The 20,778-nt window shown below is 38.5% G+C and overlaps 1 protein-coding gene across 9 annotated transcripts in view; it reads right to left on the bottom strand.

Moving 5' to 3' along the window:
- NUMB (NUMB endocytic adaptor protein) overlaps positions 1-20,778 on the bottom strand; it is a 168,160-nt gene that overhangs the window by 112,462 nt on the left and 34,920 nt on the right. For all 9 annotated transcript variants that reach the window (XM_055303912.1, XM_055303911.1, XM_055303914.1 and 6 more), the window contains exon 2: positions 16,383-16,519. The gene's annotated coding sequence lies outside the window, so the exon portion shown is untranslated. The remainder of the gene's footprint in view (positions 1-16,382; positions 16,520-20,778) is intronic.

The following is a 20,778-nucleotide window of genomic DNA, read 5'->3' as shown; positions in this document are numbered from 1 at the left end:
AGATCACTAACTTTTGTTATAGAACACTTAAGCTCATTAGGAATAAATTACATTAAAAAATAATGCACTATGATCAATATTCATATTGCTATACAATATTGATGTTCACAATCTATGGGGATAGGGTGGGTGTGTTTGTGTGTCCAAAGTCAGCTCCATTCCTGAGACCAATTATCACCTTAAGAGATATCTCTCTACCGTGATAAATATGTTCAGCAAGTAGAAGTTCACGAGACAATCAGACTTAGGAGCCATCTACACTGAGATAACAATTGAAGCCAGGAAACTGGAGAGTCCATCAAGGAGATGTTCTGCAAAGATCCTCGACCTGGTTCATAGATGAGCTTGGTGGGGTGGAAGTGGGGGGAGGTGATCTATAAAGTCCCCAAGTACAAGTTTAATACACTGCATTATTCTGGTAAGAGGGGTCATGGCTTATATTAAATTCTGAAAGGAGGACAAGACCCAAAAAAGGCTTAAGAACTACCGGTATAAGGAGAGAAAAGAACAAAGGAGACAGCTATGAGGAATAGTTATATTGAGGCATCTGAGTGGCTCAGTCGTTGAGCATCTAACTCATGATTTTGTCTCAGATTATGATTTCAGGGTCGTGAGATCAAGCCCCGCACTCAGCAGGGAGTCTGCTTGATATTCTCTCCCTCTGCCCCTCCCCCTGCACTCACACACTCTCAAATTATAAATCTTAAAAAAAAAAAAAAATACCCGAGGGTGCCCAGGTGACTCAGTCTTGGTTAAGTGTCTGCCTTCGGCTCAGGTCATGATCCTGGTCCTCAGAGCAGGGAGCCCGCTTCTCTCTATCCCCTCTGCTCATGCTCTGTCTCTATCTCTCTCTCTCTCAAGTGAATAAATAAAATCTTAAAAAAAAAAGAATACTTATATTAAGAAATCAAAAGGCATCTATCAATTACTAGGTTCTATGAGAATTATGCTGTGCACATTACATATCATATTGCATTTAATCCTGATAATAATCTTGTTAGACGGTATCAGTAGCTCAATTTTACAGATAAGAAAACTGAGGCACATGGGATCCCTGGGTGGCGCAGCGGTTTAGCGCCTGCCTTTGGCCCAGGGTGTGATCCTGGAGACCCGGGATCGAATCCCACATCGGGCTCCCGGTGCATGGAGCCTGCTTCTCCCTCTGCCTGTGTCTCTGCCTCTCTCTCTCTCTCACTGTGTGCCTATCATAAATAAATAAAATAAAAATAAAAATAAAAAAGAAAACTGAGGCACAAAGAAATCAGGTGACTTGACCAAGGCTAAGTAGCTATTCAAGCTACCACACTACACTGGAAGGTAAGATGAAACAACAAAGAACTGGGGGGTATCATTTCAACTCCAATGTTCATCCTTCCTTCAGAGCAGAATCTCTGAGAACTAATTGTTCAGGTCAAAAACATAAACTTTGGAGACATCATTTCAAACAAAATTACTTAATTTACTTAAGGCATTAAATTATCAAATAACCTAATTATTTGAGGTTGTATAATCTGGAATCTTGGCAATTTGGCAGACCCTATTAATGCCATCATAAAATTAACAGTTTTGAGTCCAAAGCACTCATTCTAGGGGGGAAAAAAGTCCCTTAAGGATGGTGGTTGCGATGAGGGCCAGTTTTAGAGTTTGCAACCGTTCTTCAATAAAAGTTCAAAATGAGGGATCCCTGGGTGGCGCAGCGGTTTAGCGCCTGCCTTTGGCCCAGGGCGGGATCCTGGAGACCCAGGATCGAATCCCACGTCAGGCTCCCGGTGCATGGAGCCTGCTTCTCCCTCTGCCTATGTCTCTGCCTCTCTCTCTCATTCTGTGTGACTATCATAAATAAATAAAAATTAAAAAAAAAAGTTCAAAATGAAAAAACATGAGTACCGATAACCAGGGTCAATGAAATATGGCAAAGCTGCTTAAATATCCCTTCTTTTCACCAATACTTGTAAATTCTGGCTCCTAACCTAACAAAAAAATCTTTAAGTATTTACCACTTATTGTCTGTATAAACCAAGTCTCACAAGTTTTTACTGGGATCTAGTGCCCCTTCTAACAGGTTAGCAACATTAGTAGCAACTTTCACAGCAAGGAGATGTTAACACATATTTTAAAGTGGTGTTTCAGAACAATGTAACATGCCAAAGGTTAGAAGGATGGGTTAATCATTCACAGGGGGATTAACGGTAGGTACTCACAGGTATAGCCCAACTCAATGCTAGAAGCGTTCTGCAAGCAAAGCATAGTGGGGGTTTTTTTGTTTGTTTTTTTAATAGCTCAAGTGTCCTCTTTTTTAAAAGTGTAAATAAAATTAAGATATTTTATTGTTGAAGACAATGCCGGTGAAATGAGTTCTAGGATGGGTAAATGGATATAGACACAATAAGGAAAGAAGATATTTAACACGGCTGTTTTTCTCTAAATAGAACTAGAATCTAAAATGAAATTGAAAATACAATACAATACAATAAAATGAAACTGATGTAGAGATGCCTGGGTGGCTCAGTGGTTCTGCCTTCAGCTCAGGACCTGGGATGGAGCCCTGCATCAGGCTCCCCTCAGGGAGCCTGCTTTTCCCTTGGACTGTCTCTGCCTGTGTCTCTCATGAATAAATAAATAAAATCTTTAAAAGTAAGTAAATAATTAAGATGAAATTGATGTAGACTACACGTGGGAATGGAAACTACTACTGCCTTTTTTAAATACAACTTGGCAATATCCATCTGAACACATTTAAATGAACATATATCTAGGAATTTACTACACAGAAATCATCAGACCAATCAGATAATTTATGGTATATCTGTACTACTGGTTCTCAAGCGTTAGCATATATCAGAATCCCCTAAGCTTGTAGGACCACAGAGTGCTGGGCCCCAAAAGAAAAGTTTCTGATTCTGTAGGTCTGGGTAGAGGCCAAGAATTTGTATTTCTGAAGTATTTCCAGGTAACACTGATACTGCTGCTTCAAGGACCACACTAAAAACCACTGATCTATACAATGGACTTCTGTGAAGCCATTAAAAATGAAGTAGATCTATATTTATTGATAAAATGTATAAATGCAGTAGTGTGCTAATAAACTGGCTCTGGATGGAATTAGGGAGAGAGAAGGAAGCCCCGATTTATAGCATTTGCCAATTTCCATGGTGTAGCTACTACTCCCACCATAGCTAACATCTAGTTACAAATAATTTGGGCTTGCATAATTATTTAATTAATGATTCCAGTGAGCCAATGCACACCATCTAGAAAAAAATCTAAAAAGGATACAGGGTGGGCACCTGGATGGCTCAGCTGATTGGGTGTCTGCCTTTGGCTCAGGTCCTAATCTCAGGGCCCTGTGATCATGCCCCATATAGTGTTCCCTGCTCAGTAGGGAGTCTGCTTCTCCCTCTCCCTCTGCTGCTCCCCCGTTTGTGCTTCCTCTCTCTCAAATAAAATCTTGTAAAAAAATTTTTAATAAAAGATTAAAGTATAATTGTAATAGCAGTATATTTGAGTAGAAGGATTATAGGAATTTTATTTTATGTTTTTTTCTCAATTGCTTTACAAAATTCTTACTTTTAAAAATATATATTTTATTTATTTATTCATGAGAGACACACAGAGAGAGGCAGAGACATAGTCCCATGGGAAGCCTGATGCGAGACTCGATCCCAGGACTCTGAGACTCACGACTTGAGCCAAAGGCAGATGCTCAACCACTGAGCCACCCAGATGCCCCCAACATTCTTACTTTTATAATAAAAAGCTACTAACATTTTTAAACAATAAAATGAAGCTATTAGAGTTCTTTATAGTTAAAATTTAGCAGCTCTTCTACCAGAAGGGACAAAGATATTTAAATACCGGTCTATCCACTCTTCCACTATACTTTGCTAACCAGGCCTTGACAAAGTAAGAAAAAAGAGAGAGAAACAATAAGGCCTAACTGAAAGGTCTTTAAACCCTAGCCTTAGAACATCGAAGACTAGCTGTTGTCTTTATAAAGTATTAACAGCTCCTCTAGAATCCAAGCGGAAAATAAACTGCGACAGCCTGCAACTTGCTATTATAAATTCAGTTTCACAAAGGGAGCAATAGCATAATCCCTCTAGCCTTGCCTCATCAAAATGTAGGCTTAGGCTTGATTAACAGTTCAAAGTATTGTTAATGAGGAAAAAAACAAAAATTTAACTTAAAGCCATAAAATGAAAAGATATATACCCATTACATGGTAATGCACATACATTTCCAACAACATAGGAAAACAATCATATATCATTGTGAAATGAAAAGTATACATTACAATTCTAGTAACAAAAATACATTATTTGTGTGTATGTGAACAAAAATACATTATTTGTGTGTATGTGAATTTGTCTATGTATGAATATTTAAAGACCAGAAAGATACAGTCAATAGCCATTATCTCTCGATTAGGATATTACACATGATCTGCATTTTAAAAATACCTACAAAAAGGAAAAAGAAAAAAATTAAAAATATCTATTACAAATATGTATTATTTGGGTAATTTTTTTAGTTAACATGCAGAGAAAACCCAAATGGTATCAAGTAAATAAAGAGATGCTAAATCTGGGACGCCTGAGTAGCTCAGCAGTTGGGCATCTGCCTTTGACTCAGGGCATGATCCCAGAATTCTGGGATTGAGTCCCACATCAGGCTTCCTGTATGGAGCCTGCTTCTTCCTCTGCCTGTGTCTCTGCCTCTCTGTGTGTGTCTCTTATGAATAAATAAATAAAATCTTTTAAAAGAGAGAGAGAGAGAGATGCCAAATCCTACTCTCAACCACAGAAATGTAAATTAAAACAAAATGCTACTTGGAGCACCTAGGTGGCTCAGTCAGTTAAACATCCAACTCCTGATTTTGCCTCAGGTCAGGATCTCAGGGTCCTAAGATCAAACCTCATGTCTGGCTCCATGCTCAGCATGAAGTCTGCTTGGGGAAGTCTCTCTCTTCCTTGCCCCCACAGCCCCTGCTCACACTCTTTCTAAAATAAATAAAGTAAAATTAAAACACTACTTTATACCCATCAGATTGACAAGACTAAACAGATGGATAAGACCAAATGCTGTTAAGGATTTAAGGAAATAGGAACCCTAATACACTACTGGTGGGAGCATAAACTGGGCAACAGTTCTGGAAAACAATTTGGCAATATTTAGTGAAATTAAGTATGTGTATGGACCATATGTCAGCAATTCCTTTCCTTAGTATATACCACAGAGAAGCTGTTACATACATCAATAGGGAATATGTATTAGGAAATGCACAGCAGTACTATTTTGTTAGTAGTTTCGAAGCCACACCTAAGGATCCATTAAAGAAAAAGTAAGTAAAATGTAGAAATGCACACACAATGGAATATTATATGATAGTAGTTATACACTAGATTTTAAATATGTTTAAATCTTGGGGCACCTGCATGGCTCAGTTGGTTAAGTGCTCAACTCTTGATCTCTTGGCTCAGATCTTAATCTGAGGGTTGTGAGTTCAAGCCCTGAATTGAGTTCTATGCTTAGAATGGAGCCTACTTAATAACAAGTTTAAACCTTAAGACAGCGTTGAGCAAAAAAGATTGAGATTCATAACACAATACATTGTACCAAAGTCCCAAAATTCAAGCCAAGTTTTATCTTACGTAACCAAAAACTCACCTTCACAACTAATTTTTTAAAAATTAATAATAAAATTAATAATAAATTAATAATAAAACTAATAAATTTTATTTATTTATTAATGAGAGACACAGAGAGAGAGAGGCAGAGACAGACACAGGCAGAGGGAAAAGCAGGCTCCATACAGGGACCCCGATGCAGGACTCGATCCCGGGACTCCAGAATCAAACCTGAACCGAAGGCAGACACCCAACAACTGAGCAACCCACGTGCCCCTACAACTAAATTTAAAAGACTTTTTGTTGGGATGCCTGGCTAGCTCAGTCAGTGGAGGATACCACTCATGATCTCGGGGTTGTAAATTCAAGCCCTACATTAGGTGTAGAGATTATTTAAAAATAAAAATCTTTATTTAAAAAAAAACTTTTTGTTTCCCCACAATAACAGATCACTGCAGCTGCTTTTTTGAACAGATAAAAAATTTTACTACTAATCAACAATATGCTTTTTACTACAAATAAAGTATACCGGGACACCTGGGTGGCTCAGTAGTTGAGCGTCTGCCTTCAGCCCAGGGCATGATCCTGGGGACCCGGGATCAAGTCCCACATCGGGCTCCCTGCAGGGAGCCTGCTTCTCCCTCTGTCTGTGTCTCTGCCTCTTTCTGTGTGTCTCTCATAAATAAATAAAATCTTAATTAAAAAAAAAGTATACCTGACATAAATTTCTAAAGTAAATTCAAAGACTGATTCCCTACCTATTATATGGATCCCAAATTACAGAAATCATAACTAAAGATAGCAGGAACAGATGCTCTTTAACTGAGAGCTCACATGGTGCTGCACTGTACATATATAATCTCTAATCTTTCCAACAATCCTGAGAGATAAACACTGCACATTAATAATCAGAGAGATTAACTGATTTATCTAAAACCATACATTTATTGTGTAATGGAACTAGGAGTCAAATCAAAGTCTGTCAGCTATGAAGTCCATACTCCTCTAGCACAACATCTACCCACCAAACATCTATAATATCTCCTTGTCACACCACCAATGCAGCGGGCACTATATTAAGTACTTTACATAAATTATCTCCTTCCCGCCTCACAATTACCCTAAAAGGTATTATTAACATCATTTCACATATGAGAAAACAAAATTCAAGCCAAAGTTTACCTTGCATAACCAAAAGCTCACCTTTATAACTAAATTTAAAATTCCTTTGGTTTCTTATGGTACCCGGTAAGATGTTACTATGTAACTGTAAAGCACTTACGTGCTGAATATCATACTGAGGTCAAATGAGTTTCTGAAGTAAAAATCATATAATTGTGACATATGCTATTAATTGGCTGCCTAAAAAGCCATTCCCAAATCCTTCCTTCCTCCTTGCATCTCACTATAGAGACCAAAAGCCTACTTAGAGTTAGAAGTGACCGTATGACCCAATTTTGCTCCAGGAGACGTTAGAAGTAACTTGCTAGAAACACTAATAGGGAAGCTTTTGCTTGGCCTGGACCTTTTGCCTTCCTCCTTAAATGTGGGTGGAAGGCTGGAGTTGCAGCTATCTTAGGACCATGAAGGCCAAGCCAATCAAAAAGATACGGGCCTCAACATTGTTGACCACTGAAGCAACATGAGCAACTGCCTACTTCCAGACTTATGTAAGAAAAACAGACTTTTCTTTGTTTAAACTTTGTAGCCAGGCTTTCAATTACTTCCAGTTGGATACAATCCTTATACGTCACCATATCAAAAACTACCACAACTGTAAATGTAACTTCCTAATAACTAAAACCAAAGTTACATGCTAGTCCTAAATCAGTCTCACAAAGGAATAATCTCTTGATAAAGACTATTCTAAGTATCTGTTCAGACAGCTTTAGGAAGTCTGAGCCCAGGGAAGAGTGACAGAAAACAAGAATATAGAATCAGAAAGCTTCCCAGGCTCTGAATTACACTCATGGTAGGAGCTCAGACACTCAAAACAATCACAGAGAGTACATCATCAGGAGGGATATCTTCTCAAACAATAACTTAAGCCTTTAAGAGTCAACTTTAAAACAAAATCCCTGGAACATTAAGATTATCATCCCTTCCAAATTCATACTGCTAATATTCTTAGGTATGATAACGGTATTAGAGTTATATAGAAAAATAATGTGCTTTTATTAAATGTTTTTAAATTAAAGTATAATATACTAAATGTTTATTAAAATATAATGTGTTTTTAAGTTGTTTGTTTTTTTTTTTTTTTTTTTTTAGTTATGATAGTCACAGAGAGAGAGAGAGGCAGAGACACAGGCAGAGGGAGAAGCAGGCTCCATGCACCGGAAGCCTGATGTGGGATTCGATCCCGGGTCTCCAGGATCGCGCCCTGGGCCAAAGGCAGGCGCCAAACCGCTGCGCCACCCAGGGATCCCCAGTATAATGTGTTTTTAAATACTTAGGAGTGAAGTATCCTGATGCTTGAAATGTTCTTTTAAGGGTTTCACAGAAAAGAAATATGCACATATTAAAATATATATACAAAGGAAGTATGGCAAAACATTTAAGTTATTATTAGTTGGAGATATAGAGACGTTCAATGTACTGTTCTTTCAACATTCTGTACACTTGAAATGTTAGTTGTCATGGCATTAATGTTAGTTTCCCATCTTGAGTATTCTGCTATAACTATGTAAAATATAACCACTGGGAGAAACTGGGTAAAAGTTACACTGGACCTATCTTCTTTTTACAACTTCCTCTGAACCTAAAATTATATCAAAGTAAAATGTTAAAACAGAAGTTTTAGGAAGACTTCTCATTTGGTAACAGAGTAAACACCTCTATTTACCACTCAATGAACTATAAAACCTAGACAAAATGCACAGCTATTTAAAGACTCTACAAAGTAATTACAGGTGGATCTGGGAAAAGCACCAGAATTCTAAGTATCACTAAACTGCTATGAGTTTACCATTTTTTTCTCCTCTAGTATTTCCCAGCCTAAACTCAACACAATCCAAAACTTGTTAACAAGCACTATGGTGCAGATGGAGAAAAATATAGGAGAAGCCCTCCTGGCTCAAAGTTAGAAAAGGTAACTTCTAAAGCTCAGAAAAAAGTGGGGTAAATCCCTTGGGAATTTATTCTTTCTCCCCCTCCTCTCATTCTAGTCCCCTTAGGTCTTCTGTGGTACAACAATCGCAGCAGCAAGAGTATCTGAAAATAGAAAACCTCCAGGGGTGAAAATTCTGAGGGAACCCTCCTCTCCATGCAGTGGAGCCCTTGCCTTCAAGTGGGCAGGCCAAACTCCTTTTTTTTTTTTTTCTTTTGCTCTGTGTCCTCAGAGAAATGAGTCCATAAAGTTGTTTGTGAACTCCTGAGCTCACCCTTAACCTGTGTAGGTATGGACCTAAAGTAATTAACATAACAAAAACTTTGAAAACTAAGGTAATGGGTAGACCTCCACCCAGGAGGTATCTCTCTCTCTCTCTCTCTCTCTCTCTCTCTCTGTTAAAATTTAAGATTTTTTATTTATTTATTCATAGAGATGCAGAGAGAGAGAGAGAGGCAGAGACACAGGCAGAGGGAGAAGCAGACTCCATGCAGGGAGCCTAACGTGGGACTGGATCCAGGGTCTCCAGGATCACACCCTGTGCTGCAGGCGGCTCTAAACCGCTGCGCCACCAGGGCTGGGAGGTATCACTCTCAAGATCAAGCAAGTGCCTCACCCACAAGGCTAATAGCCATTCACTTACATAAATATTGGATGAATAAGGCCCCTTCGTTCTAAGGAGGTAGCAGTCTAGGAAAGGATGCAGACACACTAATGAATAACTGCAATTTAGTTTGAGAGCTGCTATAATAAAGGTATATACTAGATACAGAGTTATCGTAGAAAATGAAGCAATTAATTGACTTGGATGAGCCAGAGAGCACTTTGGAGGAGTGATTTAGCTGGAGCTGAAAAGATATATCATAGTACCCCTAAAAAGGCAATGTAGGCAGGAAACAGCATCCTAAGCAAATGGGAAGAGTTGGCAAAACTCCAAGGCAGAACCTCAGGTATTAAAAGAACTACAAGGAATTTGGTGAGAATAATCTAAAAGGTAGCACTGAGCTATAAGACTAAAATTTAGCTAAAAATCAGATAAAAAGTACAAGCCCATTAAGGAACAGTTCCTTAGGCATCACATTAAAATATTTACCTTTTTTGGGACAGCCCGGATGGCTCAGCGGTTTAGCACCGCCTTCAGCCCAGGGTCTGATCCTGGAGACCTGGGATCGAGTCCCATGTCAGGCTCCCTGCATGGAGCCTGCTTCTCCTTCTTCCTGTGTTTCTGCCTCTCTCTCTCTGTCACTCATGAATAAATAAATAAAATCTTTATTAAAAAAATAATAATAAAATAAAATATTTACCTTTTTTCACAAATAGTAGAGTATAATTATGAGTAGTACAATCAGATCTGTGACTAAGGATAATTCTAGCTGTTTTCTGACAGATCTGCACTAGAACACTGACCTCTGAACCTTTTTCATCCTGTACCTATTACTAAAAAATTTTGAATATATCCCTAGATAGATGTATATTACATTTAGACATATTATATTAAATGTATGTATATATTAAATACACCACAAGAAAATGTTCAAATGATAAGATGACAGGGGCACCTGGGTAGCGTAGTCTGTTAAGCATCTGACTCCTGGTTTTCATTCAGGTCATGATCTTAGGGTCATGACACTGAGCCCTGCAAAGGGCTCTGTGCTCAGCAGAGTCTGCTTGAGATGCTCTCTCCCTCTCTCTCTCTTTCCGCATATGCTCCTCTAAAATAATTAAATAAATAAATTTTTTAAAAAATGAGATGATAGGGCAGCCCTGGTGGCACAGCGGTTTAGCGCCGCCTGCAGCCCAGAGTGTGATCCTGGAGACCCAGGATCGAGTCCCACATCAGACTCCTTGCATAGAGACTGCTTCTCCCACTGCCTGTGTATCTGCCTCTCTCTCTCTGTGTTTCTCATCAATAAATAAATAAATAAATCTTTAATAAAAATAAAAATAAAATTAGATGATAAATATATATTTATATTTTTATATATTGTTTTATATTTTTATACCTTATAGTTTATATTTTATGCATATTTTATATTTTATGATATATAAATATATTTTATATATTATATATTATAATAGCCAAATGCCCATCAACTGATGAATTAATTTTTTTTTTAATTTTTATTTATTTATGATAGTCACACACACACAGAGAGAGAGAGAGAGAGAGAGAGAGAGAGAGGCAGAGACACAGGCAGAGGGAGAAGCAGGCTCCATGCACCGGGAGCCCGACATGGGATTCGATCCCGGGTCTCCAGGATCGCGCCCTGGGCCAAAGGCAGGCACCAAACCGCTGCGCCACCCAGGGATCCCTGAATTAATTTTTAAAACTGGTATATCCACAGGCACCTGGCTGGCTCAATCAGTAGAGCAGGCAATTCTTTTTTTTTTTTTTAAAGACTTTATTTATTCATAAGAGACAGAGAGAGAGAGAGAGAGAGACATAGAGACATAGGTAGAGAGAGAAGCAAGCTCCGTGCAGGGAGCCCAAAGTGGGACTCGATCCCAGGTCTCCAGGACCACACCCTGGGCTGAAGGCAGGCGCCCAACCGCTGAGCCACCCAGGCATCCCATAGGGCAAGCAATTCTTAATCTCAGGATTATAAATTCAAGCCCCACATTGAGTGTAGAGATTACTTAAAAATAAAATCTTTAGGGGCGCCTGACTGGTTCATTCAGTTAAGTGTCTGCCTTCAGCTCAGGTCATGATCCCAGAGTCCTGGGATCAAGCCCCATAACAGGCTCCCTGCTAGGGGAAGTATCTGCTTCTCCCTCTCCCTCTGCTCCTCCGCCTGCTCATGGCGTCTCTCTCTCAAATAAATAAATAAAATCTTTAAAAAAATTATAAAATCTTTTTTTAAATAAACTTTTAAAATTTGTTATACTTATACAATGAATGTTCAATAATAAAAAGGAACAATGCTGGGGTGCCTGAGTGGCTCAACTGGTTAGGCAATTGCCTCTTGATTTCAGCTCAGTTCTTGATCTCAGGGTTGTGAGATCAGTGTTCACACTGGATGTGGAGCCTGCTTAAGATTCTCTCCCCCCCGACCCCAAAAAAAAAAAAAAAAAACGAAGAAATTTTGACATGTACTACATCAAACATCCTTGAGGACATTACAATCAGTAAAATAAGCTAGTCATAAAAACAACTCAGTATGATTCCATTTATATGAGGTACCTATAGTAGTCCAAATCAAAGACAGAAACAGTATCCTAGTTGCCAGGGGCCACAGGGTAGGGGAGACTAGGGAGTTGTTTAAGAAGTATAGAGTTGGGATGCCTGGGTGGCTCAGCGGTTGAGTGCCTGTCTTTGGCTCAGGGCGAGATCCTGGAGTCTCAGGATCGAGTCCGACATCAGGGTCCCTGAATGGAGTCTGCTTCTCCCTCTGCCTGTGTCTCTGCCTCTCTCTCTCCTCTCCTCTCTCTCTCTCTCTCTGTCTCTCATGAATAAATAAATTTAAACAAAAAGAAGTATAGAGTCAATTTTATAAGATGAAAAGTTCTGAAGATTGGTTGTTCAACAATACAGATATAGTTATTAACATTACTGAACTGTACATTAAAAAATAGTTAATAAATTTTATGCTATGCCAATCACTTCCTTATCACAAATTTTAAACACTTTTGTTAAACATTTCATTCATAAAAGGTGTTATTTTTTTTAATAATGGGGGTGGGGAGTTCAGGAGAAGAAAGTCACACAACTTCTTATTTTGCCAAAAATCTGTATAAGCATGAACTGAATTCCATATTTCAATTGAGAGTTATTATAATTTTAGAAACCAGAATAAGCAGGATAACCATTAACCCCAAAGAAATACAATTTTTGCCTTTCACAATTATTCAAAAATCTTTTTTGCATTTTAAAAGAATATTTTAAAAAATAAATAAATAAAAGAATATTTGCATAGTCATTCACATTTATAAGAAAACCTTATCATTTATCTCCTTCCATAAATTGAATAAAGTGCCAAAGAGTAACCACCACCATATTTGCAATTTCTGTAGGGCATTTTAGAAGCTTTTATTTTTGTTTTAGCTTCAGTCAGAAAGCAGTATTTCTTTCACTCACTCAATGGACTTTTATCCCCTCAGGCACAGGCCTTGCAGAATGGAGGCAAGACAACCCTTGAAAAAGATATTATCAGCAATTTTACCTACTCAGACTTTTTTTTTTCTACTCAGACTTCTTAAAAGCAAAAGTGGGCTTTAAAAAATGCTTAAAACAGGGAAGCCTGGGTGGCTCAGCGGTTTGGGGCCGCCTTCAGCCCAGGGCCTGATCCCAGAGACTGGGGATTGAGTCTGTTTCTCCCTCTGCCTGTGTCTCTGCCCACACCCCTCCTACCCACATGTCTCATGAATAAATAAATAAAATCTTTTAAAAAAAATACTTAAAACAAAAATACTTTAAAAAGAAGGCAAGTTAATGCTTACAGGTGTGGGACCCAGGAAATTTAACAAAAATCCCCTACCCCTGGACAAGCAGAGCAGGACTAACTCCATTTTGTGCTACACCCGCCACCTCCTGTGTGACCCCCACATAACCTGCTTATTGCTTAAGGCGCTGCCCACCCTAGTCAAGCTGGTGGGCACACCCTAATCGGAAATCGGCTCATAACAATGTAACCCTGCTTTGTGCCCACCAAACTGCAAGCGGATTCTGACCAAAGTAATAGGCCAGCTCAAATGGATACTATGGGGTAAGATGTAATTCAATCGGCCACCTGCGTGTGGACCAACATGACTATGCAACTTTCTGTGTATCCCATGGGCCACTGGCCCATATAAAGCTGCTACGCCTCTTAGTCTTGGGGTCCAAATCCCTGCTCCGCTGTGTCGGGTACACTTGGACCCAAGCTCCAGCTTGTAAATAAACCCTTGTGTGTTTGCATCGGTGTCGGCTCCTCGGTGGTTTCTCGGATTCGCGATCTTGGGCACAACAACAGGCTTTATATATGTTTGTGTATATATGCATGTATTTGTTGTTATTGTTATTTAAGACACAGTATTTTGTACTACTCATCATTCCCAATCTATGTCTACTGGCAAACATGTCATAATGCTTTTAAAAGGAAAAAAAAATCAAAACAGCTTTCCCAATTATACCTTTGAACTAAAATATATTGTTTCACAAACTCAGTCAATTCTGATTATTCAGTTAAGGGCAAACTTCTGAGATTACTTCTATTGTCACAATAGCTGATTCAGTCATTTTCCACTATAAGATATATCTGTGAGTAGTTGAGAAACAGAACTAAACCAACTCTGCCAACAGCAAAAAAAAATTTCTGGGCCTAATAGACACGCACACATATACTGGTATATACTAATTATACCTTATTTCCTACCTGTAGTGAATGGACCAACATCTCCATGTCATATTTAGAGAATTATCTAAAAATACTATCCCATTACATCCAGAAATTAGGTACTAACTATATTCAAACCTGCTATAGGCAATTCATATGACTGGTAAGTACGTGTGATCAATAATACAACCAAATAGAGGCACCTGGGTGGCTTAGTTTGATAAGTCACCAACTGGGATCCCTGGGTGGTGCAGCGGTTTGGCGCCTTTGGCCCAGGGCGTGATCCTGGAGACCTGGGATCGAATCCCACATCGGGCTCCCGGTGCATGGAGCCTGCTTCTCCCTCTGCCTGCCTGTGTCTCTGCCTCTCTCTCTCTCTCTCTCTCTCTCTCTCTCTCTCTCCTGCTTCTCCCTCTGCCTGTGTCTCTGCCTCTCTCTCTCTCTCTCTCTCTCTGCCTGTGTCTCTGCCTCTCTCTCTCTCTCTCTCTCTCTCTCTGTGACTATCATAAATAAGTAAAAATTAAAAAAAATTAAAAAAAAATGATAAGCCACCAACTCCTGATTTCTGCTCAGGTCATGATCTCAGAGTCATGAGACTGAGCTCCCAAGTTGGGCTTTCTGCTTAGCTGAGAGTCTGCTTAAGATTCTCTTCCTCTCCCTCTGCTCCTCCCCCACTCATGCTCTCTCTCTCAAATAAATAAATAAATAAATAGTTTTAAAAAATAATAATACAACCAAATATTCTAGAACTTTGCAAGTTTTTTTGTTCCACTGAAAACATTTTTAAGTATTTACCAGAAATTTAGTATTTACCACTGCGCCTGGGTGGCTCAGTGGTTGAGCATCTGTCTTTGGCTCAGGTCATGATCCTGGGATCCTGGGACAGAGTCCTGCATCAGGCTCACCCCAGGAAGCCTGCTTCTCCCTCTGCCTATGTCTCTGCCTCTCTCTGTGTGTCTCTCATGAATAAATAAATAAAATCTTAAAAAAAAAAAAACTTACCAGAAATTTAGCAGGTAAAATTGTACAATCCTAAAAAAGATTACATAGATGTCCTTAAAAGAGACAGACAAAACAACTTGATGTACTCAATAATACTGGCACTAGTTTCTCAAGCCTATGGTATCGGAAGCCAGTTTCCCAAATAATTCTCCAATTATTAAAACCAATAAAACAAAACAAAAACAAGTAGTCTTTGAACTAAAAGCATTTTCTTAAAAACAAAAAATCCAAACTACAAATCTTATTTTGCATCTGGTTTATAAATATTTGTTCTTTATTTTTCAGTTTCCTGCTTTGTTAATACAAAGGAAAATGCAAAATCTATTTCACTTCTTCCTGTTTCAGCACCTTATTTTCAGCATCATACTCAAGAAAAGCACACAAAATTCTTACACCATAATTTCCTGTGAATATTCCTCTTTTCACATTATACAGCCATTTATCCTCTTACCTTAAAAGTAATACCAACTGTGGTACATTATATTCGCCAAAGATGGCTATAATGGCAGATTTCATTGCATTTGCTCTTCAGATAATGAGATGCTGAAATTCCTCCCTTCATATAATGAGATGCTGAAAATGTCTATGTCTATATCCTCTGAACTTCGGTGTACCTTTAGGACTACCTCAACCAACAGAAAAAAGCAGAGTAACACTATGTGACTTCCAAAACTAAGTCAAATATGTCATGCAACTTCACCTTGCTCTCTTGGGACGCTCTTTCTTGGAACTTAGCCACCATGCTGTGAGGAAGCCAAGCAGCAAAAAGGAGAGGTCATGTGTAGGTGTTCTGGCTAACAGCCCAAGCTTAGGTACCTACCAATAGCTAACATTAACCACCAGACACATGAGTGTGCCAAGCCTTCAAATGATTCCAGCGCCCAGCCACTGACTCTGCACTCTTCCAGCTATTTCACCTTAGGCCACATATTAACAGAGACAAGCTGTCCCCACTAAACAACTCTTGCCCAAATTACAGATACATGAGCAAAATAAAGGACTGGTATGTTTTAAACCCACTAAGTTAGGGGTGGTTTGTTACATAACACTAGATAATATAAGCTCATAAATACAACTTGAAAAATGGACAAAAAAGAGAAAGAAGAAAACTTTTAATTACCCTAAGTTTTACCACTGTTAACATTTTGACATGTATTTTACCATCAAGAAAATATTCTGCCCCACTCAACTAAGATTCCAAATGCTCTGTTTTTACCAGGGGGAAAAAGGGGTTAAATTTTTAAAGGCATTCAAAGGTATTCATCTAACAAGAAATAGAAAGGAAAAACAGTAGCATTCACTCTACTTATCTTTACTATCTCTTTCACATACCTGTCCTTAGTGAGGTGTCTGAGGATGGCTGGTACACCAATATTCTAATCCGTAGATGTGAATCAAGATCTTGAGGCGCAACAGCAGCTACACTGGACCTCCTCTCCTCCCTGGAAGAAGTTGCAGAAGCCTCAAATCTGAAATTTTAAGAAAAGAAAATGCTAAATATAAACATTTCCTTTTTGAAATAAATATTTAATAAATATTTCCTTATTTAAATAAATAAAAATATTTATTTAAGAGACAAAAAGGGTACACACAAGGGAGAGCACAAGCAAGGGGTGAGTGAGAGAAAAACAGACTGCTGACCAAGAAGCTGGACATGGAGCTTGATCCCAGGACCCCAAGATAATGACCTGAACCAAAGTCAGAAGTTTAACAAATTGAGCCACCCCAGGTGCCCCTAAACATTTCCTTTCATTCACTTATAATTCCATCTCTACAACTGGATGAGGCTAGTAGAATTAAGATAACATGTAAGTGAATGCATAGGTCTCACTGAAAGTAGCATTGGGTAATGTGGCTTCAAGTCCCAGCATTACTTCTTACCAAACTTAGGATCTTACTTAAGGAACAAATTCTCTGTGCCTAAATCTCATCATGTGATGAAGACTAGAGTGACTGGATCAAAGTTTTGGGCTAGTAGTCAGAAGACCTTATCATTCTGCCTTGCTGTAAGAACTTTTGTTACGGGGGCAGCCTTGGTGGCTCAGCGGTTTGGCGCCGCCTTCAGTCCAGGGCGTGATCCTGGTGATCTGGGATCAAGCCCCACATCAGGCTCCCTGCATGGAGCCTGCTTCTCCCTCTGCCTGTGTCTATGTGTGTCTCTCATGAATAAATAAATAAAATCTTAAAAAAAAAAAAAAGAACTTTTGATACATATCTGAGCTCAGATATATCATCTTTAAAAAGAGACAGACATAATGGTTCCTGAAATCTAATCCTTAAACAGTCATGACCAAAAAAATGGGTGTAAATTTACCAATTGTGCAACTCTGAAATTGTCCTTACTACTTTTTCTGGTATTAAAATGGCTTCTTTTATGAGATGATGTGATAGACAGTACTAGTTGTTTTTTAAATACTCAAAATCAAAAGCTGTAGCTCTATGTAAGCAATATAAAATTCTTTTTAGAGTTCTAGGGTCTGTATGATCTCCATGAGCTCTAAAATCCTCTATTTCTAACATTCAATGTATTCATTCACTATTCAACTAGTATTTTTTAGGTACCTAATATGTGACAGGCATTCTAGTAGTTTTGGGGGAGCCCAAAAATAAATAAGATTAGTCCCTGCTCTAAAAAATGTCTCCAGATCTAATAGAAAAGCAGATACATAAACCTCATACAATATAAGTTTTCTAATAGAGGCTTTGCACCTTACAACATACAGGAGGTAGAAAAGTAGAATGAATGGGTTTTTTAAATAAGCAGGATTTTATTTATTTTTTAAAGATTTGTTTTTAAGTACTCTCTATACCCAACATGAGGCTCAAACTCATAACCCCAAGATCAAGAGTTGCACACTCCACTGACTGAGCCAGCCAGGCGCCCCAAATTAAGTAGGATTTTAAAGTGAGTTTTAGGGATCCCTGGGTGGCGCAGCGGTTTGGCGCCTGCCTTTGGCCCAGGGCGCGATCCTGGAGACCCGGGATCGAATCCCATATCGGGCTCCTGGTGCATGCAGCCTGCTTCTCTCTCTCTCTCTCTCTCTCTCTCTCTCTCTCTCATAAATAAATAAATTTAAAAAAAATAATAAATAAGTGAGTTTTATAGTTACATGAGGAATTATTATTTAACCTCTTTAATCTCAATTTGCTGATTTGAAAAACAGGAATGATTACAGATAACACAGAGTTGTGGTAAACAGATAAAATGCTAAAAACAAAAGCCAATCCACCCAAAAGTATGGTTTACACATTTTCCAGAAGACAAATTAAAAATGTATTATATAGGGGCACCTGGGTAGCTCTGTTGGCTAACTGTCTGCCTTCAGCTTAGGTCATGATCCCGGGGATCCTGGAATCAAGCCCCGCATCGAGCTCCTTGCTCAGTAGGGGAGTCTACTTTGCCCTCTCCCTCTGCTCATATGTGCTCTCACTCACTCTCTCTCTTCCAAATAAATAAATAAAATCTTTTTTAAAAAATGTATCATGTTTTACTGATCTGCACAAAAGGGGTCACTCAAACACTGATTTACACTCAGGGATACTAAACACCTGCAGGGGTACAACCAAGTTTGCTCCATTTTTTTTTTTAAAGATATTATTTATTTATTCATGAGAGACACAGAGAGGCAGAGACACAGGCAGAGGGAGAAGCCAGCTCCATGAAAGGAGGCCAATGTGGGACTCGATCCCAGGACTCCAAGATCACGCCCTGAGCCAAAGGCAGATGCTCAACCACTGAGCCACCCAGGCATCCCAAGTTTGTTCCATTTATATTCCTAGAACCTAGTGCAATTCCTTATAAATAGCAAGTATTAATAAATAGTTAGAAAAAAAAGACTGAATAAATGAATGCCTTTTTATAGGAATTAAAATTATATTCGCTGAAAGTAAAAATTCTTAAGTGTTCATTCAAAACTAATTTTAAGTGTATATTTTAAGTGCTCAACCTGTCATATTGGAATCTGGATATGCATGCCTGTTTCATTCATTCATTCATTCATTCATTATTTATTTATTTTTAAAGATTTTATTTATTTATTTATTCATGAGAGACAGAGAGAGAGAGGCAGAGACACAGGCAGAGGGAGAAGCAGGCTCCATGCAGGGAGCCCAACATGGGACTCGATCTCAGGTCTCCAGGATCATGCCCTGGGCTGAAGGCAGCGCTAAACGGCTGAGCCACCCGGGCTGCCCTGCATGCCTGTTTTAAAAGCAAAACAAATTCACCAGAGAATGCAATAGTGGTGTTCCTGAATAAGAATAGCAGCAGCTAACATTAACTGAGCACTTACTATGTGCCAAAAACTCTTCTAAGCACTTTACATGGATTATCTCACTTAATCCTGACAAGAAGTCTTATGAAATGAACTATTTATACGATTTTATAATAAGGAAAACTGGACATAGAAAACTCAAGTTACTTCTGATATAAAACTACTAAGAAGAAGGATTAGGAAAGAAAGAAAAGAAAAGAAAAAAAAGAAAAGAAAAGAAAAGAAAAGAAAAGAAAAGAAAAGAAAAGAGAGAAAGAAAGAAAGAAAGAAAGAAAGAAAAGAAAGAAAGAAAGAAAAAGAAAGAAAAGTAAGAATCCAGAGCCCCCCTTTCTATTTTTATTTAATTTTGTTTACAAAAAAATAGATTTTTGGACACCTGGGTGGCTCAGCAGTTGAGCGCCTCCCTTCAGCCCAGGGTGTGATCCTGGAGTCCTAGGATCGAGTCCAACATCGGGCTCCCTGCATGGAGGCTGCCTCTCCCTCTGCCTGTGTCTCTGCCTCTCTCTCTCTCTCTGTCTCTCATGAATAATAAATTTAAAAAAAAAAAAGAAAAAAATAGATTTTTACCCAAAGTAGGAATATTTGCTTCTAATGATTTAACAGAACAAGGAGTTATTTAATAATATGTACACTAAACACAAATACATGATACAGTCCCTTCTGTCAAAGGCCCTACACACCAATATGGTGGTATTATTAATAGGTGTGATATGAATAAATAATATTCTAATTTTATTTTATTATTATTATTTTTTAAAATTTAAGTAGACTCCATGCCCAGCATGGAACACAACATGGGGCTTGAACTTGCAGACTTGAGATCAAGACCTAAGCTGAGGGGATCCCTGGGTGGCACAGCAGTTTAGCGCCTGCCTTTGGCCCAGGGCGCGATCCTGGATACCCAGGATCGAATCCCACATCGGGCTCCCGGTGCATGGAGCCTGCTTCTCCCTCTGCCTATGTCTCTGCCTCTCTCTCTCTCTCTCTCTCTCTCTCTCTCTGTGACTATCATAAATAAATAAAAATTTATATATATATATATATATAAAGACCTAAGCTGAAATCAAGAGCTGGATGCTTAACCAACCGAGCCACCCAGGTGTCCCTCTAATTTTATTTGTTAATGTGATTATCTTAATGTAAAGTTTATCTATAATTTCTTTTCCATTTACTTTAATTCCAGGTATTACTATCTTGAGTCTTCGTAATATATAGGAAAGTCTTTCCTTTTTCCTAAAGGAAAAGTCAGTTAAAAAATGGAAGACAATAGAAACTTATTTTGTATGGACATTTACTTTCAAATAATCACATTTTTAAAACACCCCAGAGAATAAGAACAGCTGAATTTTATTTCTAATAGACGCTCTAAAAAGTATTGTAGATGTAACTTGCAAAACGTATTTTTAGCCAACAATGTGTTTCACTTCATTTCTTCATTGGCTTGATTCTAGAAT

The sequence above is a fragment of the Nyctereutes procyonoides genome, unplaced genomic scaffold (genome assembly GCF_905146905.1).
Source record: "Nyctereutes procyonoides isolate TBG_1078 unplaced genomic scaffold, NYPRO_anot_genome, whole genome shotgun sequence".
NCBI lineage: Eukaryota > Metazoa > Chordata > Mammalia > Carnivora > Canidae > Nyctereutes > Nyctereutes procyonoides.
Note: the sequence above shows the minus strand (reverse complement) of the source record. Positions and strands in the feature narration are given on the sequence as shown.